The 24,306-nt window shown below is 46.2% G+C and overlaps 1 protein-coding gene across 1 annotated transcript in view; it reads right to left on the bottom strand.

Annotated features, from left to right (window-relative positions):
• Positions 1–24,306, bottom strand: part of LRR1 (leucine rich repeat protein 1) — a 132,889-nt gene that overhangs the window by 65,448 nt on the left and 43,135 nt on the right. The window lies entirely within an intron of this gene.

A 24,306-nucleotide genomic window follows, 5' to 3' on the forward strand; every position in this document is an offset into this window, starting at 1 on the left:
CCATCACCGGTGAAGAAATGTTGATTTGGCAGCGCTGAAAGGGACTGTGTTCGTCCTCCTGGGTGTGCTCCTCAAGTGAGAGAGGGAGGGTGGCTTTGGGGTTAAGGCATGGGGCTGAGTCTCAAGACATCTGCTGCAGGCTTCCTGTGTGATCTGGGGTGAATCACAGGTCTCTGCACCACAATTCCCCACCTGTAAAACTGTAAGCATAATCCTTCCTTTCTCCCACCCTGTCTTTTCTGTTTATACTGTCTGGGGTAGGGACTGTCTCTTGCTCTTCGTATGTTCAGGACTATGGGGCCCTGATCTCAGTTTAGACCACTCAAGGTAATATAAATAATATTACACATCCAAAACAATGTTAAAAGAACATTATTAAGGTTGCAAAGTCAAGCATGTTGAAGTTAGGAAATGCCAGAATTAAGGTTGAAGAGGCAACTTTAATTCAGCCCCCTTGTGTATATGCATGATGACCTAGTTCTTAATTACATGATCACATACTAGTTTTTCCACAGGACCCGTGTATCATAATGCACATGCACAAGGGGTCCAAATTAAGGTTACAATTCTGGCATTTCCTAACTTTTGAGTGCTTGGCTTTGCAACTTTAATAAGGGGGAAGAGGGAGGGGTTTGTGTGTAATTTCCAGGTTTTTTTTTTTTTTAAAAGCAAACTGAAAAAAAATGTAAATTCAGTCATGTGGAATCATATTGACCCCTACATGGATCATCAACAAGGTTGGGATGTGTAGATCTACCGCACAGACCTCTGCCACTAGAGCTAACAGAGTAACTGATAGGCATAGTAGGTTGTCATCCTCTGTGTGGACCAGCAGTAGAAGGGCTGAGACAGTTTGACAGTAGGTTTCACAGGTATTTTGCTGACAGCAAAGGACAGGTGAGAGTCAGGACTCTTGGTTCCATTCCAGGCTCTGGAGGGAAGTGTGTTCTAGTGGGCACAGCCCTTCTGCCTGTTCCATCCCAAGCCTGACCCCTTCTTCTCCCATCCCCTCCAGTCCCTGTCTCAGTCCTGTCTCTGTCCCACTCCAACTCCCCCCACCCTCTGCTTACTCAAATGGCTTCCAAATTCTCCCTTTCCTCCCCTCTATTTCCCTTCCTGCCTCCCAGCCCCAGTCTCCCTGGCCAGACAACCAGATGCCTCCCCCGCTCCAGTACCTAGTCCCAGTTTCGCTTTCCCCTTCCTTCTTCCTGTTGCCTCCTGGTCTGGCATTTGTTCCCTCTGCATTCGAATCAGGCATTCGCCTCCAGGCTGTCCTGGCCCCGTTCCCCTGCTCTCTCGTGGTGCCTTGCTCTGGTGTGCAGAAGCAACAAGCCTTGGGAAGGCGCATGGCCCGCGTGGATGGAATCTTTGGGGGAACTTAGCTGTGACCTTCTAGCAAGTCTCTCCCGAGCATGGGCAAACTGAAATTTTTCAAAGGCTTATTATAACTTGCCGAATTCGGATGGATTTGTCAGGGGAAGCACACGGCACATCCCTGACACGAAGGCCACCCCCCCCTTGCCAAATTTCAATTCCCTGCTCCAAAGCATGGGGGCGCTAGAGCTTCCTCAAAGAAAAGGTTGCCAGAATTTTTTAATATGGGCAAAACAATGTATTTTCCCCTATAATCTCATTCTTGGAAATGGCTGAACCATTTTGGCTGAAATTTTCCAGGAAAATTCAGCCTGAGGCGGACACTCAGCATGAAAAATTTCCGCCTAAACAGTTAAAGTTTGGCAAAGTTATAAGCAACTGAAAACAGATCTTATAATGGGAATGTATCTGGCAACCTTAATAGAGGGCGGTGATATGTAAGACAGTCCAGCAACCCTGTACTGCCGCCTGCTGGTCTGTGTTTGCTTCAAGAGGTCGTATAAGCAGCTGGCTCAACAAGGGCAGATGCTGCAGGAGCCCCAATGATGTGATTGCAGAACTGGGGCCAAGGTTAGGGGCTGCTCAGCCCATCATGTGATTTTATGGCTAACCTATAGTAAGTGATTATTTTAATATTATTTTAATAGGCAGCAGGTTTAAAACAAACAAAAGGAAGTATTTCTTCACACAATGCACAGTCAACCTGTGGAACTCCTTGCCAGAGGATGTTGTGAAGGCCAAGACCATAAAGGGTTCAAAAAAGAACTAGATAAGTTCATGGAGGATAGGTCAATCAATGGCTATTAGCCAGGATGGGCAGGGATTGTGTCCCTAGCCTCTGTATGCCAGAAGCTGGGAATGAGCGACAGGGGATGGATCACTGGATGATTACCTGTTCTGATCATTCCCTCTGGGGCACCTGGCACTGGCCGCTGTCAGAAGACAGGATACTGGGCCTTTGGTCTGACTCAGTAGGGCTGTTCTTATGTTCTTATATTTAATATTATTTACTTATATAGGCTCTTATTTTCCTGAAAGCTTCTCCTTCCATCAGGAATGATTCAACTAGAATCAATGACAGACAGACATAGACTTTTGTACGTTTTAATATCAACACACTGCAAAATCAGATACTTCAATACAAGTCCAGAGAGGAGGGAGCGTGAGAGTGGTTTGCAGGGGAAAAATAGGTATTTAAAAAAAGTTCCTTTTAATAACAGAAGAGGTGATTTGTGAGTGATGGAGATGGCACTGCTTGTCTCAGCTGATTAAAAATGCCAGTATTTTCTCCTGACTTGGCTAATGGGATATTTATTTATTTAATCGCATAGAAGAGAATTTATTTGGGTTTTGTGGAGAGGCAGCTGGGCCTTCCAGAGCTGTGCACATGAAATACTGCTGTTTATTTTGCTTTTAATTTCTCTCTCTATCTTGCTAAAGTAATTTCTGAAGGCATTAATCTTTCCAAGAGCTTGGTCTCCAAGCCACAGTCTATCACTTTCTCTGCGGTATCCAGGTGGTAATGGTGACGGCAGAGGGTTTCAGTTCAGTGCTGTGGAAGCTGAAAATCTATTACCCTCGTGGGATCTCTGGGGTAACTGAGGCTTTGGTAATAAGCATCCTGTAGAAATGGAACAACTTCTCCAGGTGCCCTTCAGAGCTGGACACCCTGATGGTCAGAGGCGAGAAGGTATATGTTGACCTACTGGGTAGTGTGAGGCGAGTGGCTGAGACACCTTGTGGCAAGATCGGAGTTCGGGATTAATACCCTCTGCCCTACATAGGCAGGAGGCAGGGTGAGCCCCGTGGTTTCCCAATTCATCCATGAGGACATTCAGGGAATGTATTGGGAAGAGAAGAGATGGTGGATCCAGCCCTCTGTTCTGCTCCGGCAACTCTGCTGCCATAAAGGAACCAGCCCCCAGCAGGTCTGGTCAGTTGTGAGTTATCCAGGCACGTGGGGGGTCAGGGGAGGGATCCCTGGGTAGCACAGAACTGCCGTAGTACCCCTGGCATAGGGAATGTGGCCGGACAGACTTGGGTGTGGGCTGTGGCTGGAGTGTCTAATCCAGATATGCTCAGCTGTGGGAATGGCCCTTTGGAGCCATAGGCAGGTGGGTACAAGTCAGAGCAGCCCTGAGAGAGGTGGTGCTGAATATAACTTGGGAAGGAATTGGGGTAGATGAAATCTTTGCCAGGAACATTTTCTTTGTGGAGAGACACTGGTTTAAAAATAAAACAAAATCACACCGAGTAGCTTTTAGATTCTGCTGGAGGGGATTTCCTACTTGCCTAAACATCCCATTTGACATGCTTAGTTTCCTCCAAGGCATAGGTTCAAATCCAGCCAGGGCTAGCTCAGTCCTTCATGCGCAAGGTTAAGAAAGTGGGTGCTTAAATAAACATGGAGTTTGTTTTCTGGATTTTTCCAGACCAAACCTTAAAACCTGAGGTTCTTTCTGTGGCTTATAGGGCCCACCACATACTTTGTAAGGGTAAGGTTCGCTCCTGGTGTCATCGTACAAAAGTTCCCTTCCTCTCACCATTGTGCAGCATGCTGTGTTCTGTTGGGTTGCTGCTGCTCTCCACCCCAGAGGTGACCGCAGTTTAGCACTGCTAACTTTGTAAAGTGCTTTCAGATGGAAGATGCTATATAAATGTAAAATTGTCATACACGGTATTATCTACTTAATCAGGACAGCTGGCCACTTCACAAAAAGAATATGCCAGGTTTCTGGATATTTATGTATCTCAAATGATTTTTTTTAAAAAGGTTTGGGATCATCATAAATGGATACTGAAACTTCCTGTATGTAGGGTAATATAAGAAACTCCAGTTAGTTATTATATTGGATAGTATTTATAGCTATTTATAATGGCAGGCAGAGAGAGACTGTATTTTAGGATTACAAAGATCCAGAAACATGTCATATACCTTTTAGGCTCCGGTCTGTTTTACAGATTCCCAGCTGTACAATTAGGGCAAACACATAACTAAAGCTTTGGCTCCCATTGATAATAATCATTTATTCCCTCAGAGCAGTGCACAATTTGCTGAAGCAGTCCTCAAAACTGGACGATCATTGTGTTACTTATTTTAAGCCTTGGGTGTCAAGATCCTGTAGCTAGATATATTGATTCCTATCCTTTAGTTTATGGGTGGTGATCAATTACACGTTCAGAATTGGGGAGAAATGCAGCGGAATGTGTCACTGGTGCGTTTCTGTGTGAGAGCGGGAGGTAGGGTTTTGTAATGTGTGTAATACTAGACCTGGGTGGGCACGATTTATCAGTGAAAAATGGGGCCCTTCCTCGATTGTGGCTCAGGGAATGGAGGCCTAGAATACAGGTGCTCTGCATGCATACACCAAAGGGACTTAGGTACTGCTAACTCCTAGGTGCTCTCCTGCCCAGTGGAATTCCCAGCCCGGGGTTAGGTGCCCAGGCTCTCTCTGCGTTGTAGGGGGAGAGATTCATAGATTCATAGACTCTAGGACTGGAAGGGACCTCAAGAGGTCATCGAGTCCAGTCCCTGCCCTCATGGCAGGGACCTAAGAAAGGGATTCTCACCAACCAGCAAACTGAGTGAGGAGCCACCTAAGCCAGCCAGAAGTGAAATGCAGAAGAAAGGAGCAGAGCTTAGGACCCAGACCCACAAAGGTACTTAAGCACTAATTGCCCTGGGCCTTAGGCTGACAGGCCAGAAGGAAGTGCCTGTCTCTGCTCAGGTCTCTCAGCCACGACCCCTCTCCTGGAGTCAGGCACCAAAGTCAGGTCAGCCCTTTCTTAAGAGAGAGAAGCTGGCCCCCACCCCACTAGCCCAGTGGGTGGAGCGCTCATCTGGGGTCGGGGAGAGGTGTTTTCAGAATCAGGTAGAGCAGGGACTTGAACCCACGTCTCACGCTGCTCAGGTGAGTGTCTGGGCTCTTGGGTCTCTGTCAATATCTCCTGTTGAAGTTGGTCCACTTTGTATAAATAACTAAATATTCATTAAAAGAACAGGAGTACTTGTGGCACCTTAGAGACTAACAAATGTATCTGAGCATAAGCTTTCGTGGGCTACAGCCCACTTCATCAGATGCATCTAAATATTCATTGGAGCGGGGGCTTGAACTTGCCTCTCCCACCTCCCAGATGAACACCCTGGCGGTGGAGTCAATTGCTTGCTTCTCCCCCCTGCTCTGTCCCAATAAAGAGAAGGTGTTTCACACATCTCACCCCATCTTCTGTCTGGGAAATTGGTTTGAGGATGAAATCATCCACATCTGCTATGGATATTGCCTTCTAGGCGGACAAGTATAGAAATCCCAGGCTGGAGCCTCAGCTGTGTAAACTGGTGTCGCTCCATTGGTGTAAGTCAGTGGTTCCCAAACTTTAACAACCTGTGAACCCCTTTCACTAAAATGTCAAGTCTCGCGAACCCCCTCCTAAAAATGAATATTGCCAGGGATTTTCTCCTTTACCTGAGTATAAATTATAAGAGCAGTGATCTTGGAAATATAAAATTTGTTTTTATGACATGCTTATTACACACTCTTTATTATTAATTATTATTTATCATTACAGTATTTTTATTACATTATGAAAATGGCAACACTCTTCCAAGATCTCACTTTCATAGCTTGTATCACTTTGAATAAGTCTGTTATAAGACAAGGCTCCTATGTTTCATCAAGGAGTATCAGATGTGAAACAGCATGAAGGTATTTAAGAAGCCAACTCAAAGAGTTCCTCCTACACAAGCATTCAGGTCTTGAGCAGTCCAGGCAAACAACGCACGTTACAACAAAGCTTAAACTTGTTCTTCATAATAATTTTAAAAACAATACTAGCTGCCTATTTAATTTTAAAACCAGCAAAAAATATCCACCATCCTTTCCATTTCTTATAAGGAGTCTTGAAGTTTAAATCTCCTCAGTGTGATAGATATGCTTGCTTTGATCTGCTTAGCTCTTGGAAGTCCAGGGGCTCTGGGCTGCTGGGACAACTCTGTCCGCCATTAGGGAATTTTTTCCTGAGAACCCCCTGTAACATTTTGCGAACCCCCAGGAGTTCCCGAACCCCAGTTTGGGAACCACTGGTGTAAGTGGAGCAACACTGACTTGTGCCAGCTGAGGAGTTAGCCCAATAAGTCTACTTTTAGGCAGATCACCTTTTTATGGTCCAGCGGCTAACTTGGGGAGGGAAGGCACTTGACGATGCCACTGACGCTTGGCATACTGCTGGGATTGGGGTGTCTCAGTATTTTGGGTGGAACAGCTGGATATCCAGAACTAACGTAAATATGGGTTAAATGGCAAAAAAACCTTTGTTAATGCAGAGTTAAAGTTGCGTGGTGTTAGCTCCTTGCAGAACGTCAAGTTCAGCAAAACTCACATTTCTGAAAACCAGGCAATGCAGAGCTAAGGTAAACACCAACATAACCTTAACTCTGCCCCCCGGAGCTGGCAATAGCTGCTGGGAATTGTCTGCATGCGCTGCAGTTGTTTCCAGTGTTTTAGGTGTACAGTAGCTGTATTGAATGGCAGAGGCAGTACAGGCGACAGGTAGGTGGAGCTCTGTTTGTGATGCGAGGAGATTTGGGGATTAATGTGTGGAGTGTCACGGAACTGTGATTGTGATATGGCAGACTGAGCATTAACCTTGTAGCTGCTGAATTACATATCTGGAATGTCATTTAAATGTGTCACCCTCATAAGCACTGTCTTGCATCATGGTCTTTGGGCTTAAGCAAATGCTGCTAGAACTCCTAACTAGAAAAAGATCCTGATTTGCTTCTAGAATGGGAGGACGATGTAATTAGCAAACACTGACGATGAGAAGGCCTTTCCTGGTTGGCTTGTAGTAGACGTAGAGGCAGTGGTGCTGGAACTAGGAGTGCTGGGGGTGCTGCCGCTGGCTTGAAGTAGTAATAACAACCATCTAATGCAGGGGTGGCCAACCTGAGCTGGAGAAGGAGCCAGGATTTATCAATGTACATTGCCAAAGAGCCACAGCAATACGTCAGTAGCCCCCCATCTGCTCCCCCCCTCCCTCCCTGCATCTCCCGATCAGCTGTTTCATGGGGTACAGGAGGCTCTAGGGGGAGGAGCGAGGGCATGGCAGGCTCAGGGGTGGAGTGGGGGCAGGGCCTGTGGCAGAGCCAGGGGTTGAGCAGTGAGCACCCCCCAGCACATTGGAAAGTTGGTGCCTATAGCTCCAGCCCTGGAGTCGGTGCCTATACAAGGAGCCGCATATTCACTTCTGAAGAGCCGCATGTGGCTCCGGAGCCACAGGTTGGCCACCCCTGACCTAATGCATGGTTTCCACCATCAGCAAACCCACTATAAAAATTGTTCCAGCATCCCTGCATAGAGGTAACCCCTGCATCTCATAACATGCAGCACTGTGAGACAGAGAGGTGCACTTACAATGGGGACATGCTTTCTCTCCCTAGCTAAGGATTTTCCACCGTATCAGGCAGGTTCTCTTTGGTCCAAAACAATGAATCCTGCAGTGGTGTGAGACTAAAAGACATGCCAGCATCTTATCACCTGATGTTGAAGTGGGGATACTGATTTCCTGCTGTCCTTTTAACTATTTCACAGGCAGCTTGTTCTCTCCTAATGTATGAATTTTGTTTTCTCTTCTGTTTATGTTTTGGATGGACGCCTTGCTGAATGAACCATTCCAAAGGCTGTAAGAAAATCGCAGGCTGCAGTTTTGTTGTGGAAAGTGCAACTTTTAACACTCACGGCAACTTTATAGTTGCCACAAATTTGAGTGGCTATGCAACCCCGGGCGCCAGGTCGCACTGCCACTCACTCAGATTTGGCCCAGCTGGCCCTTTATCATGACCGAGGGGCGTCCAGGCTAAATCTGAGTGAGAGGCATTGGGATCGAGCACACTCAAAGTTGGCCCCGAACCAGCACTACAACTTTAACAAACTGTGGCTCCAACTTTTGAACCAAAAAAAATCATGACTTAACCATTACAGAGAAGCAGTTTGCTGGAGGCTGCTCTGTATCAACTAGGCTAACAGAGTAGCAGCGCACTGGACCTCGCTGTATGCTGGTGAGATTGTCCAAAGTGCTCAACACCCTGCGTCTGCTGTTGTTCTTAGCTAGACCTGCTGGGTGCTGAGTCCTCTGGAAAATCTGGCCAGTGTGACCCAATCCTCATTCTCTCATTCCCAACGCCAGTCTTTTGCTCTATCTGAAATCAGTGGGAGTTTTGCTTTCTCTGTGTGTGTGTGTGAGAGAGAAAAGGGGAGAGAAAAGAGAGAGAATGTTACATTGTGATAGCCGGAACGCCTTAAAAGTTACTGATTTGGATTCAGACTCTAGAGGAGGGCTGAGCAGTGTCTACGTTGTCTGTCAGTGAGAGATGTCTTAAATCCATGGGCGGTGAGTGAACCGCCAGCTGGGGGAGGCTAGCTCCCAGCCCCGCCCCTTACACCCTCCCCCCCCGGAGCCCAGAGCCCCCTTGCCCAGCTGCCAGCTTCCCCAGCCCGAGTGCGGGAGGGTGGGTGGCATGGCCCGAGCTGGGGCCACCCCACAGGGAGACTGGATTCCAGCTATGGAGTGGGAAGCAGGTGGGGGAGACGCCTGGGGGTGGAACAATACAGCTATACAGACAGATTCCTCAGAGACGTCCCCCCCCCCTTGCCCGGTAATTAACATATACATCATCATCTCAGCAGCAGAGAACTAGTTAGCCACTGGTTCAGGAAAACAAATGGGTCTTCCAACATGCCTAGAAGGCCAATGAAGTAGAATTGCTTCAGACCAGGGAGTGCAAGTTCCAAAGCTTTTGGGTGCTGTGATGTTATCTGATTAAAATCTGACTATCTAGATCATTGTTGCAACCACCATTTTATATTTGCAGCAAATCTTGTCCAAAGGTTGTCAAGTGAGGTGTCTATGAAAAGGTTATGATTTGCTGGTTAGGATTATACTATCTCTATGCCGGTATCATTTTTGTATTTGAAGTTGTAAGTATTGGCTCTATACCTGGATTTTAAATGTTTGCTCCTGGGGTAATGCCCACGAAGCAGTTAGCCAGCACATCTTGGAGGGACAATTCAAATTGAGTGGCCCATCGAAAGGACACTTAACTCACAATGGACCATGGGAGATGCCCATCTACACTGAGTGAACTGTCCTGTAAACATGCTGTCTGGAATATAGGTAATGGCTTCCTGCAATGACTGAGCGAAATTGGGCATGAACATGTGACTTGCCCATGTGACTCCAAACACTATCTGGTCATCTGTGATTCCCCACTAGCTGGGCTGAGGTTTTTGTTTGAAACAATGGGTTTCCCTCCACATGGCAGAGGATATAAATGGCCCTGGAAACCCCTCCATTTTGCCTGTCTCCTGCACCAGCCTCTGTCCTGCTCAAACCTCTGGACTCTGGACTTATACTAATGGGAGCATCTAACCAAGGGATCGAGGACCTTCCAATGATTTGGAAGCAGCCAGAGACTTGACTTAAGCCAGCAGTTTATTCCATCACTGCTACAAGCCTGAACCAAGAACTTTGCCGTTACTGTATGTATTTGATTCTTTTAACCAATTTTAACTCTCACCTTTCTTTCTTTCTTTCTTTCTTTCTTTCTTTCTTAGTTTTTATGAATAAATCTTTAGATTTTAGATACTAAAGGATTGGCAACAGCGTGATTTTTGGGTAAGATCTGAGTTATATATTGACCTGGGTGTGTGGCTGATCCTTTGGGATCAGAAGAACCTATTATTGGATGATACTGCTTATAAAGAACCACTCATCTCTAAATCCATTGTTTTTGGTGGTGACATAAGAACGGGAATGCCCAAGGAAACTGCTTTTATGGCTTCTTGTTAGCCAGTGTGGTGAAACTGAAGTGTACTTTTGTTGCTGGTTTGGTATATCCTATGGGGGATTAGCCACCAGTCTTGGGGTATATCTGCCCTATTTCTCAGCCGTTTGTCCTGATTTTGGCATTCTCAGTTGTGACCCACTGAGGCACAGTTACACACTCACCTTTCTATCAGAAGGATATTTTAGCTCTTCCCAAACAAGATCTGCAGCAGCTTTACGTTCATCTCAGCTCCCAGGCCTGGTGACTCAAAACCAGTCAAGAGAGGATGGAATTGAAATTGACTAGCTTTCTGAAATGCACAGAGAGCAGGGGTCTTGTCCATCTGACTCCCCAGCCAGCTTAACTGAGCAGGTGGAGGGTGTGCAATATACACCTATACCAGAGGTAGGCAATCTATGGCATGTGTGCCGAAGGCGGCACGCAAGCTGATTTTCAATGGCACTCACACTGCCCAGGTCCTGGCCACCGATCCGGGGGGCTCTGCATTTTAATTTAATTTTAAATGCAGCTTCTGAGGGATAGCACAGTGGTTTGAGCATTAGCCTACTAAACCCAGGGTTGTGAGTTTAATCCTTGAGGGGGACACTTAGGGATCTGGGGCAAAATCAGTACTTGGTCCTGCTAGTGAAGGCAGGGGGCTGGACTTGGTGACCTTTCAAGGTCCCTTCCAGTTCTAGGAGATAGGATATCTATATTTATTTAAACCTTATTTACTTTACATACAACAATAGTTTAGTTATATATTATAGACTTATAGAAAGAGACCTTCTAAAAATGTTAAAATGTATTACTGGCACGCGAAACTTTAAATTAGAGTGAATAAATGAAGACTTGGCACGCCACTTCTGAAAGGTTGCCGACCCTGATGTATACTGTATGTTTGCAGGGTGTTGTAACCATGACAAAGGGCCAGAACCTGAGCGGTGCTGAGCCTGACCAGCTCCCATTGTCTTCTGTAGGTGCTGAAGGTGCTTAGCTCCTCACAGGAGCCCCTTTAAGGATGGGCCCATGCCTTACAGCTGGAGGCGGCATGACCGTACATTCTGATTTGTTGTTACACTGATTCCGCTCTGCACCTTGTCTCTTGTCTCCCCAAAGTCTGGTGCGTGTTCTCAGTGGCCACAATTCAGCAAAGCACTGAAGCAGCTTCTTACATCCCATTGAAGGAAATGGAACGGAAGCTTCTATTTTCAAGTTAAGCACATACTTAAGTGCTTTGTTGAATCAGGGCCAACGTGTGCTGTCCACACTGCAGGTGTCGTGTGCTATATTGTTTTGATGCACCCCACATTATTATTTAAATATAACGATCCCATTCTATTTGTTGCTCTTGGTTTTCCGAGGCTCTTTGCAATGTAAATGCAGCACATTTGGCTTAGCCAACCTCTCTTTAATTGTTCTGCAGCAAGGTCTTGTTCCTCGACTCTGTCACTAGCCTGGTATTTCATTCTGCGGGTAATAATTAAAAAAGCTAATGAAGAAAAGGGAAACAGGAACTGTTTTCTTTTTTTAACCAAATGCCAGAAATCCCTAAGAGTATTTATGACATTAAAAAAAAAATGTTGATAGCCCCTTATTTGCATGGAGTTTTATGTAATTCACAAAGGCCCATCTGCAAACCAGTGAGTTCAGGTCCCATTTGTCCATGCTGTCAGGGTGGTAAAACATGTTGTAAACTTAAAAGCATTCTGTCTGGATTTTCAATTCTTGACAATGTGCCTGAGGTTGCTCAGTTCAAGGGTAATGCAGTAACTGAAGGGACAAGCTGCGGGGGGGGGGGGGGGGGGAAGGAGGGGAATGAATATTTTTTCTATAAAAAAATCATTTTATACAGGAGTTAATTTGTAGGAAAAATCCAATTAATTTTAGTAAATCAGAAGTTGCCTGGCAGTGACTAGAGGTGGGCAAACGACTCATAAAGAATAATTTATTCAATGAATCTAGCCCACAAATTGTGCATGAACGGAATATGTATGACTCTGAGCATGAACGGAATACGTATGAATGCGTTAGTTATTTGACACTATCTGACAAATGTGTAATGCAAACCCATTTCAGCCTGTGGATTGCTTGCAAACGGTCCCAGCAACTACTCACTTCAGTGTGTGCTACCTGTGAGCTGTGCCCTGTGATAGTTGCCTTGGTCATATGGTTTCTCACCTTCATTGGTGTGATTGTAAACAGAAGGTTTTTAACACATGGCTTCCAGTGGGAATTAGGGTTGCCAGCCCTACCGGATTGGCCGGGAGTCTTCCAGAATCGGCCTCGATCTCCCGGTGGTTATTAAAAGCAATCCAGGAGATTTTAATAGGCCAAAATCCGGTCAGCGGGCAGCAGGGCTAAGGCAGCCTCCCTGCCTGCCCTGACTCCATGTGGCTCCCAGAAGTGGCTGGCATGTCCGGCTCCTAGGTGCAGGGGTGGCCAAGGGGGGTCTCCTCGTGCTGCCCCTGTGCCCCACCCCGAGCACCAACTCCGCAGTTCCCATTGGCTGGGAACTTTGGCCAGTGGGAGCTGCAGGGGCGGTGCCTGCAGGCAGGGGCAGCATGCGGAGCCACCTGGCTGCCCCTGAGCCTACGAGCCGGACATGCTCGTCGCTTCTGGGAGCTGCCAGAGGTAAGCGCCACCCGGCACCTGCACCCCTCACCCCCTCCCACGCCCCAATCCCCTGCCCCAGCTCTGCACCCCCTCCTGCACTCACACTCCCTCCCAGAGCCTGCACCCCTCACCCTCTCCTGCACCCCAATCCCCTGCCCCAGGCTCAGCCTGGAACCCCCTCCCACACTCCAAACCCCTCGGCCCCACATCCCAGCCCAGAGCCCAACCTCCTGCCCCAACCTGGTGAAAGTGAGTGTGTGGGGGGGGAGAGCGAGCGATGGAGGGAGGGGGTGGAGTCAGCAGGGGGCAGGGCCTCGGAGAAGGGGCAGGACAGAGGTGTGGCCTCAGTGAATGGGAGGGGCAAGGGTATTTGGGTTTGTGCGATTAGACAGTTGGCAACCCTAGTGGGAACCCTGGCAGAGACACGTATCTGCCCAAGTATCCATGCTTTTCTCCACCATTCCTAGGAACAAAATGTCACTCACCTTTTGCAGAAACTCAAAAAAGTGGATGGCAAATGCCATTAAAGCAAAGAAGTGGGTTTTATTTGAACGTATGTTGGCCAATGCTTCCTTGTTAGAGGTGATTGAGCACTCCAGGAGTGTTAATGATGTGGAACTTTTCCAGCTTGGTTTGATTTCCAAACCTATTTGTTTGAATGTTAAACTGTGCCATCCATTACTAGTGAAGAAGGCAATGGGTAATAACTGGAGCTGTGCAGAACTTGTATAGCACATCCCACTTGACACTTGTATAGCAGATTCTAGCTGAAAATACACACTGATATGTTTTACTATCTACTTATGGTGCATTTTTTTGGCCTGAAAATATGACCTGGGGGTGCCATTGCAAAGTATTTTGACATTCACCCCCAAGCAGAGGCCCGGCCGAAGATCTGCACTCCATTTAGAGCTCAGAGTGAATGGTGTTTCTGAGGTATATGCCTTTTGCTGGCTTTCTGTACTGAGGTGAATTTCACCCAAGCTAAGCAAAACTGAAAAGATTCAGTATTGTTGTGTGACCGGTGTGACTTTTTCCTCACGCGCATCCTGTTCAGAACCAGCTCTGTGTTATAAATCTGTCAGCGGCGACCCTGCTAATCAGAGCGAACAATGTAAATTTCTTGATAACCAAGAGGGGAAATGTGTCTCTGTTTTTATGAAGCTGCCAGTGTCTTCTCTGTGATCTGTTTTGATCGCTGGGCCTGATCCAGCTCCCAATTAAATCAAAGGAACGCTTCCCATTGATTTAAATAGTAGCTGGATCAGGGTTATAGAAATCGAAGGCAGTCTTTCCACTGATTTTAGTGGGAGCTAGATCAGCCCTTTTGTAAACACTGGTCAGTTATTTGTATGTGAATGGTAATTTATTTGAATTGGGGCAAATCTTACCTCTGCTCCTCATCTGTGGATGCGGAGGGCCATGCATGCCAGGACATGATTGTGATTCCCCCGAACATGGTAGGGATCCCAAAAGCCAGCACTCAGGGTCCATATGTCCGTGGCAGTCTGCAGCACACAGTTTTGTGCAGGATCTTTGCCTCAGTGGCTGGCTCCGTCAGCAAAGTCTTGCAGTTGGGTGGCACTGGGGAAGGAGACAAGGAGTAGAGCCTGGTGCAGTCCTGACACGCCACAGCATGGCAGGCTGGATTCTGTCAGTCCCCGAGTCCCCATGGAACTTCCAATGTACAGGCCAGGAAACTGGAGCAATACCTTCATTTGGTTTACATTTCAATTGGCCTTTCTTGTCATTTCTTGCCCCTTTCCTGATAGGAACTACAAATGGATGTTTATAGTGTTATTTTTATGTCCAAGATATCCCAGGGCACTCTACCAGCAGCATATAGCTGGTTGCTTACAGTGTAGGATCACTGTAATGAAGGCTGACTTTTCTAAATGCTCTAAAATCCACATGCTGGATTCAATACTTTATCGTTCTTATCATTTAAAAAATTGATTTATTTTGTGCACACCGGGGGCTCAAACGATGGCTCTGACCCTCCCCGAATTGATATCACCTGCTGGGCATTGATCTCTGCTAGGGTCTGGCACCCGCTTTCTTCGGGGAAGCAATATTTAAAAGAGATTTGGGATGAAAGATGGATCTACAATGTGGCTTGAGCCATATTGAGCAACTAGAGAAAGTCACTGGCGCATGTGCAGCAGGACTGCGGCTGTGTTGCAAGGCAGAGGATTTGCAGACAGGCTACTCTCATAAAGGTACCATGCTGTGGTTGTTAACTCCATGACGCACCCATAGGTTGAGTTTTCATCCCACCCTTGGGCCTGGTCCACACTAACCCCCCCACTTCGGACTAAGGTACGCAAATTCAGCTATGTTAATAACGTAGCTGAATTCGAAGTACCTTAGTCCGAACTTACCACGGGTCCAGACACGGCAGGCAGGCTCCCCCGTCGATGCCGTGTACTCCTCTCGCCGAGCTGGAGTACCGGTGTCGACGGCGAGCACTTCCGGGATCGATCCCAGAAGATCGATTGCCTGCCGCCGAACAAGGAAGTAAGTGTAGACGTACCCGTGGTTGCTTTCTGAGAATGTGTGTTATGCACATTAGCTGCTCTCTGCCTGCATTTTCCAGGGGCTGCTTGTGGAATTTTTGCCCTGAGAGCAAAGTTTCTGATTTAAGAGTTGATATTTGAAAGTGCGCAAAAATTCACATACAGACACAGATTTTACTTTAGAAGTATAAGGTGGACTATAAGGCGGATAGAAAGCTGGTTAGATCGTTGGGCTCAGCGGGTAGTGATCAACAGCTTGATGACTAGTTGGCAGCTGGTATCAAGCGGAGTGCCCCAGGGGTCGGTCCTGGGGCCGGTTTTGTTCAACATCTTCATTAATGATCTGGATGATGGGATGGATTGCACCCTCAGCAAGTTTGCGGATGACACTAAGCTGGGGGGAGAGGTAGATAAGATGGAGGGTAGGGATAGGGTCCAGAGTCACCTAGATAAATTAGAGGATTGGGCCAAAATAAATCTAATGAGGTTCACCAAAGACAAAAGCAGAGTCCTGCACTTAGGATGGAAGAATCCCATGCAACGCAACAGGCTGGGAACCGACTGGCTAAGCAGCAGTTCTGCAGAAAAAGACCTGGGGATTACAGTGGATGAGAAGCTGGATATGAGTCAGCAGTGTGCCCTTGTTACCAAGAAGGCTAATGGCATATTGGGCTGCATTAGTAGGAGCATTGCCAGCAGATCGAGGGAAGTGATTATTCCCCTCTATTGGGCACTGGTGAGGCCACATCTGGAGTATTGCGTCCAGTTTTGGTCCCACCCACTACAGAAAGGATGTGGACAAATTGGAGAGAGTCCAGCGGAGGGCAACAAAAATGATTAGAGGGTTGGTGCACATGACTTACGAGGAGAGGCTGAGGGAACTGGGCTTATTTAGTCTGCAGAAGAGAAGAGTGAGGGGGGACTTGATAGCAGCCTTCAACTACCTGAAGGGGGGTTCCAAAGAGGATGGAGCTCGGCTGTTCTTAGTGGTGACAGATGACAGAACAAGGAGCAATGGTCTCAAGTTGCAGTGAAGGAGGTCTAGGTTGGATATTAGGAAACACTATTTCACTAGGAGGGTGGTGAAGCACTGGAATGGGTTACCTAGGGAGATGGTGGAATCTCCTTCCTTAGAGGTTTTTAAGGCACAGCTTGAAAAAAATCCTGGCTGGGATGATTTAGTTGGCGTTGGTCCTGCTTTGAGCAGGGGGTTGGACTAGATGACCTTCTGAGGTCTCTTCCAACCCTAATCATCTATGATTCTATTGAAAGAAAAATAGCGTTAATTAGAGGGAAGATGAGACTCTAATATATAGCGATCATGCCTCAGGCTTCTCACCCCTTCCCCGGACAATGGCAAGGGAGTGTGATCAAAGAAAAGCAAGTAGCTGCAACTCTCATCAGTGTCAACATGTTGCTGAGCATTAGGAAATACATCTATCATAGGGAGCCCTATTCTAAGGGCTGGCCTAAAGTTGACATTGACTAATGCAGTGTCCAGATACTGTCCTTAGTCAAAACAGAAAATTATGTTTATCATGAAGTAAACACTGAAAATTAATTTCCTCTTTCTACAACAATTCATCCGCTCTGCACAAACGCGGGGATTGCACCTATTAGTTTCACCCCTCAAAGTGCTGTAGTTTTTTGGGGGGGAAAGACGTCCACAGGAAATATCAGGCTCTAGAAAAACTTGAGTACCAATGTCCTTATAAAACAGTCATTGCAAGCCTCCATTGATCTTTCCCCTCTCCCCAGAACAGCTGTAGAAAAATCAACAAGTGCACAAACTACAATAAACACGTGCAATGATGCTCGAATCTAAAAGACAGAATTTTGTAGACTTCTTTCACAGCTGTTAAAATCCTAGTGCTACCACCCCACCATAATATTGCTGTGGCACGTTAGGGCCAGGAATAGAGTGAGTGGTACAAACTGGAATTAATTGGTCAAGGGCCTCAGATATAACCCCCTCGACAGGAGCTGATTTTAATCAGTTTACTCCCAAACCCAGGTACATAGCAAGATTGTCTTGAAAACTAGTATTTCAGAACAGGGGCTGGGATAGATTTTAGGAGAAAAGGGAGGAGGACACTGTGACAGGTTGGGCCCCTTGGGAAGTCACCTGATGCGCTGAGATACCACTGAGTCAACCTGTTCTGCCAGCCTGGGCCCCCTTTAACCTGTCTTGCTGAGCCAGGCTCTTAAAACCTCCTCTAACACCCCCACAGGCAGGGCCACACCCAGCTGCAGATCAGCTCTGGGAAGACTCAGCTTCAGGGACGTGCTCCAGCACTCAGACATCCCCCTCCCTTGGAGTGCAGACCCAAAGATATATTATGAAATTCACCTCTTCCCTCAATGTGGAAGAAGGTATGCATAATTTCTCACCCCCACATTAGAAATCACATAAACAGGGTTGTGTTATAAACCAGAAATAAATGTATGAACTATAGCAGGTGTATTTTAAGTAGTTAAGGAGGTAGCAGACAGAAGAAGGCAGATTACTAAGAAAATAAAACAGCACGCAAACTAAGCGTAATACACTAAAGAAACTGGTTACATGTGAGTTCTCACCCTAAATGATGGTGATGTAGAAGCTCTGTGGTTGGGGCCCACTTCTAATCTTTGCCTTCTACATACATAAAACGCTGTAAAGTGCAACATCCAGGGGAGGTAACTGTTTAAAATTACTTTAAAATCAAAACCAAACACTATTTGGCTCCATGGGGTAGCCTTGTTCTCTGCAGAGGGACAAAGAACGCCCACCGAATGTCTCTCTTACACTGTAGCTATATAGTAGGGTACAGAAAGGTCTCCTAACACCTACAGGGAATAAAATAGATTGATTTATGATTTTAACAAGCATGGCTGAGTAGGGAATCATGCTTATATGGTTTCAAAGTCACGAAAAGATATTAATCATAATTAAAGCTGCTCAAGAAGGCATCTGAACCAGCGGTCTGATGCCTGGCTAATTGATTACACAACTAAAGCATAGTTGTCCCTACAGAGATAGGCAAAGGACAGTTTAGATGTGGCATCTAAATATTTAATACCAGATGGGAAGCACAGAATTGGAACAAAGGGCATAATGAGGAATAATAGAAATCAGTTAGAAGGACTATGGACTTGTCCCCATTGATTATGTAGCGTGTAAAGAGAGAACGTGATTAATAGAAACAAGTAAATGAGAATCAGTGATGACATTTTTAGAGCTGCAGACTGAAGTCATGCATCTGCAAAGGTCAGAGCTGCTCATCTAGAAATAAAATATGCAGCTGAGAACAGGAATATTGCTTAAACTAAAGCACAGGCAGAGTTGCCTTGGTTTGCCAAAGATTCCCAATTTTCTAGGCAGAATCTTTGCACAGAAAATAAGTTAATAACAGTTGTTCAGTGTAAAAGTGAGGGACCAAATCTATTAAGCCAGTCTTGATCTGAATCACCAGCTACGAATAACATATTTTTAGTTTTCTTGCTGTTCAGGTGTCATAGCTGTTCCTAGCCGAGGATGCAACACAGCTTCTTCTAGATGCGGAGACCACCCAATGCACAATAAGTTGAATTCTGTTATCAGCAACACCACCGCAAATGAGGAGTAACTTCTCGGACTTAAGGGCAGTTAGTCTTGACTTTGGACTGATATTAAGAGCTGGTGAGCCAGGAAGCCTTTTGCAGTGAAACAACTTTATTGGACAGACAGACACACACACAGCTCTTACTGGAGAACTTGCATAAACAGGCTGTTAAGGCTGATTCCCCACTCTGGCGCTTCGAGTACAGAAGGTGGGGGGCCGCAAGGATTCTAAAAATTATATTGGCCACTTTAGGCTTGTATTAAACTCCCAAGGTTACAGCTTCTCTCTGACCTTGGATGGGTAGACGCTGCCACCACCCAAGTGCAAAAAAACCCCTTTGGACCCAGGAAGGCACACTTGGGAATTCTTCCCTGTGGGGTACCCTCAAAGCCCTTTCACCCTCCCTCCCTCCAGGGAAGAGTTGAGAAAGAAAACAAAGGAAATTAGCTGTTGCCACCAGCTAATTAAACATGCACAAACCTCTCAGGACAGAAAAAAACCCCAATCCTGTTCTTAAAAAAAAAAAAAAAAAAAAAAGGTAAATTTTATTAAAAACAAAAAGAAAGAAAATACATTTGGAACTTAGGCTATTGCTAGATTTAAAAAGAGCAAATAGAATAATTAAGCATCAAGAATGGTTTTTTTGAGGTCCAGCTTAAAGGTTACAAGCAAAACAAAAGCACCTGGGGTTAGCACAGAGGAGTCCACAAGCCTTACAGAAATAAAAGAGAGAAACCTAATTGTGCCTTTCTAGACATTTTCTGATTTACTTATATATTTGGGGTTTCAAATTGAGTAGTTTTCAGGTAGGATTTGGTGATTTTGATACCTGGTTTACAGCTTTTTACAACATAGCTTCAGCCCTGTCTCTGCTCTGTCTCCCCACTCCAGAGAACAACAGACAGACAGACAGACAAAGGGAAAGTTCCCCCCCCCACATTTTAAAAAGTTCTAGCCCTCCCATTGGCTCTTTTGGTCAGGTGCCCACTCCCTTCTTTTTACCGATGGGCTTTTTTAACCCTTTACGGGTAAATCAAGTAGAGAAAAGCTACTAACAGGGATTTTGTAGCTAACTGGCTGGCTGGGTGTCCATAAAAGGGAGTTACCTCCCCCTCCTTCATTTATCACACAGGCATAACCTGAGAGCAGAATTTGGCCCAATGCTTGTGTGTGCACCATACACCCATTTGGGGCTGGTTTCGCCGCCGTCCCCTTCTCTGGGTGGAACCCTACCATGTAGCCACTCCTAGGGTGCCTGAAGTCCGTGGAGTAACTGCAGCTCATGTACATATACCTTGGCTAGGTTTGACCCTGCTAGCTAGAATAACACTAGTAGTGAAGCTGCAGAAACACAAGTGACAGCGGGTTGGCTGCTCAAATACATACCCAGTGTCCTGGGCAGGGTTGTTATTGGAGCTAGCTTGCACAAAGCTAGCTCATAGATCCCAAGGCCAGACCGGACCACTGTGATCATCTAATCTGATTGCCTGTAGGACACAGCCTACATGTGCTGCAGTTACACTTCTGACTGGAGTGTGGGCATAGCCTCAGACTAGATCTCTGGGCTGCCTTCCCCTCTTGTTTCCTCACTGTATTAACCTGACAGGCCCCACTGAGTTTGGCACCTGTACACCCTTTACCTGCAGGGACCCATGACAGCAGCTGAGTCAAAGGACTCAAAGACAGCTTCTTCAAAACAAAGCCTTATTCATCAGAGGTACAAAGCACACAGAGCAAGGAATATAAAACAGTAAAGACCCATGTGCCGATATTTCCCCCTACCTACATTTTAATCTTTCCTTGCAGTCATTTGTTAGTTCCCCTCAGCCTAGCTAACACCCCTATCTGGCAAGGGGAGCAGACTGTCCTAGCAGCATGTGCCATCTGTTGCCTCACCTACCTAGCAGGGCTCCCTGACTCTCTGGGGAGCTTCTTTTAGATCACCCCAACCCCCTTCCTTTTCTAGGCTGGGGTCCTGTAACAGCTCAGTATTCCCTTTGATTTCTCTCTTCTCAGATTTGGCAAAACAGTCGTGTGTGATGGGGCTTAACCTCCATCACCTGCAAGGCAAAGAAAAGAACCCCAATTCGTCATGCTCTGCACCTGAGGGGTGTGTGTGTGGGATCAGGAACTAATTGCCTGCTGGCCAGAGGTGGAGAAGCTAGGCCATATAAGTAGACTGAGGGCAATCACTTGGAGAGAAGCCCTGGGGTAAGGTTTAACCAAAGGGGGTAAGCCCTGAGGTAGGATCAACAAGGGAATAATATTGAAGCACGAGGGGCTGGTAGGGCTCTTAGTCTGAAGGGTTGTTTGGACTTGTTTGTGCTATCTTAGAAGGGATTTAGGCTTTTATGTGACCTGGCCAGAGTGCCAAGTTACAGAACCCCTGGAGGGGAGGAGAGGGGAGAAAAGATGCAGGTCTGAGGGAGAGCCCACTAGGGGCACCAGAGATGAGGACCCCTTTCAACAATGCATCTAGGCATGAGGGGGATGCCCCACAGGTGAGGCTCTGCTTAACACCATGTTCCCAGGATTGGGGCTGAGGAGGTGTGTGTGCGCTGTTGATTTTCCTACTTGATTCCCCTTACAACCCCTTTGATCTGACACCATAGCTAGTAAGCCATCATAAACAAACACAGGGGCATGCCCCATTATTATTAAAAAATAATTCAGCCATGTCCTGGTTCATCCCAGCCTGCTTCAGGCTTGTGAAGGCTTCTTCTAGTTCAATCTTTTGAACATGTTGATTCTGTTACATAGCACCCGTGCAATATGGGGCCAAAAGCATTAGTTGAGGACCTATCTACACTGGAGCTATCAATATAGAGTTGTGGCCCCACTTCTGAGCTCACCGGGGTGTAACTCAGGAGGAAGTCCACTGAAGTTGGTGGAGTGGCACTGCTTTTATGCTGGTGTGAGTGAGGAGCATTAGGCTCTGAGAAGGACTCTAACCATCTTACACTTACATGCACTGAGGAATAAAGAAGTTTCACATAACAAATTGAGGACGTAGCTGGGAATGGAAACCAGGAGTCTTGACTCCCAGTTTCCTGAGCGAACACCTAGAGCAGGCTCTGTGTTTGGGCTGGATTGCAGTGTGTAGAAGAGCAGATGTTCTGTGCTCACTATCTGAGTGAGGTCTCAGCTGCCTATCTATCTTTTTGGGCTTTTTTAAATGCTGTTGAAAGCTGCCAGATCAACAGTGCTGGAGTGATAGTTTTTATTGATCCGCAAGTTCAGCGCAGCTCCTGGTGCTTCTGCTGGAGTAGCTTATTGTTGCCATGGCCCCAGAATAGCCAGTGCCTATAAGGCTCAATCCAGCCTTGAGTCGTTCTGGGATAAAACTAAAGCCATGTCACTTCTGCCCAGTTATAGTCAGGGAGCCAGCCTGATAAATGACATGAGCCGTGCCCCTTGGGGGACGTCTTTTCCTTAGCCAGATGTTAGAGTGGTGAAGTACAGCTGCTGCCAGTTAAACAGCCGTGCCATGCACATTCAAGGTACTCCCAAATCTGCTTACGACTTATTAAAAATGGGTCAGTTGACTTTTCTCCTCTGTTAGCTGCAGTTATTCACATTCCTGGTGGGAATGATTTTTCCCAGGACAACCACTTTATAGACATGGATTATTCATCAGGAATTGAGAGAGGGGATGAATTTCCACATTGCGAAACACTTTTCATGCACCAAAAGCAACGTTAGCAGCCCTTGCCATGAAACCAGCTGCGTTTATTAGACGTACCTGGCTTCCAATCATTGTTCCGATTAAAATGTTCTAAAATTTATGTCCAACTTAGTGAAGTGACTAAAATACTTGAGCTGCCCAGCAGCAGTGCTCTCTAATTAAGCCTCTGCCAAGCTTTTCCTAAGCCTCATTTCTCAAGGGCTGAGAACAACAGCACTGACGGGGGAGGAGGGTATGGTGTACAAGCTGCCAGAGCAAGAGCGACAGCTTAGTTTTCACATTTCCGGATTCTTTTGTTTACTGTTTTAAACACAGAGGTTTGCAGGCCAGTAACTTTAAAGCTTTTATTAATACAAATTAACTCTACAAAAGTCATGAACCCAGATAGTGGTGACATAACTAAGTTCCAGCCTGCCGTTGGATCTGTGCCAATGCACAGGTGTGCACAAGTGAATCCAAATGCAGGATCACTGCTGTAGTCCAAGACCTATTCCTCTGGGGTTTAAGTAGGACCTCTGTAGGGCGAATTTCACCCAGTGTGTATGGTAGGTGGACTTGTTTTTTTGCTAGACAAAGAGAGTCTGAGTTGCTCAGCTCATCTGTCCTTTCCAAACTCCTCCAAACACAGCAAGGCTGCAACTCGCTAGCTGACTTCTGGTGTTCTGCCTGGCTCTGATTTGGACCTACTGAGCATTTCTGAGCCTGCATGCAGGCATGTGTGAGAAGCTGCTCTCAATGATGGATGATCTCCCAGTTCTTCTCAGTGCTTTCCTAATAGAGCAGATCACACAAATGTTTGGATTTCTCTGCTTGAACTCATTGACATTTGACAAATCCTCAAAGGTGTCCGGGAGCTTTGTTGAACTCTTTAGAAGGAGATGGAGGGAGTGGAACTGACATTAATATGTATTCAGAACATAAGATCCTGATTTCTTGGAGCTCTTTCTTCTGGCTCTTTGGCCTTCAAGTCAGTTGTTACTTGAAGATGTAAATTGCTTTCATGTGGCCTTTGCCTCAGTTTCCCACCTTGCAGTGTGACAGTCCAATGAACAAAAGTACCTCCAACATGCCACTCCCCTTTCCCTCTGCTGTACCCCACTCCCAGTTGGTTGTCGTTAGTTGGTGAAGACCAGCGTTCAGAGGTGTTTTTACATGGGTCCACCTCTGCTCCAGAAAAAAGTTTAAGCCCTTAGACTTCTCAGTGACTTCCACTCTAGCAATCACTAAACAGAAACAAGGAATCTCAAGTGAGTCCAATTACCTTTGCCTTTAAACACTGGAGAAGGGAGGATCAAATGATGTCTGAGTCTTTCAGCAGACTCCCCACCCAGTCTCATCTTCACCAGCATTTGGCATCCCTACCTGCTGCTTAGCAAGTGAGATGCAGTTTAGGGTGACCCCCTCCACCAGTTCTGCTGCCCTTTACTCATATAATAAGGAGATCACCATTTCAGTACCCCTGCATTCAATGTTAAAATTATCTAACAAACGGGTTAAGGGAAGAGTGTCTATACATGTGGGTATAATGCTTAAATTATCCCAAAGTACAAAGTTTGGTTTAAAAGTAATAAAATAAAATAATCTGCAATATCCCAAAATTAAGGTTAATAAATGTAATGATACAGTTTAAATATTAGCATCCAAATATTCATAGATTCATAGATTCTAGGACTGGAAGGGACCTCGAGAGGTCATCGAGTCCAGTCCCCTGCC

This window comes from Terrapene carolina, unplaced genomic scaffold, assembly GCF_002925995.2.
Source record: "Terrapene carolina triunguis isolate 2854851 unplaced genomic scaffold, T_m_triunguis-2.0 Scaffold189, whole genome shotgun sequence".
Lineage (NCBI taxonomy): Eukaryota > Metazoa > Chordata > Testudines > Emydidae > Terrapene > Terrapene triunguis.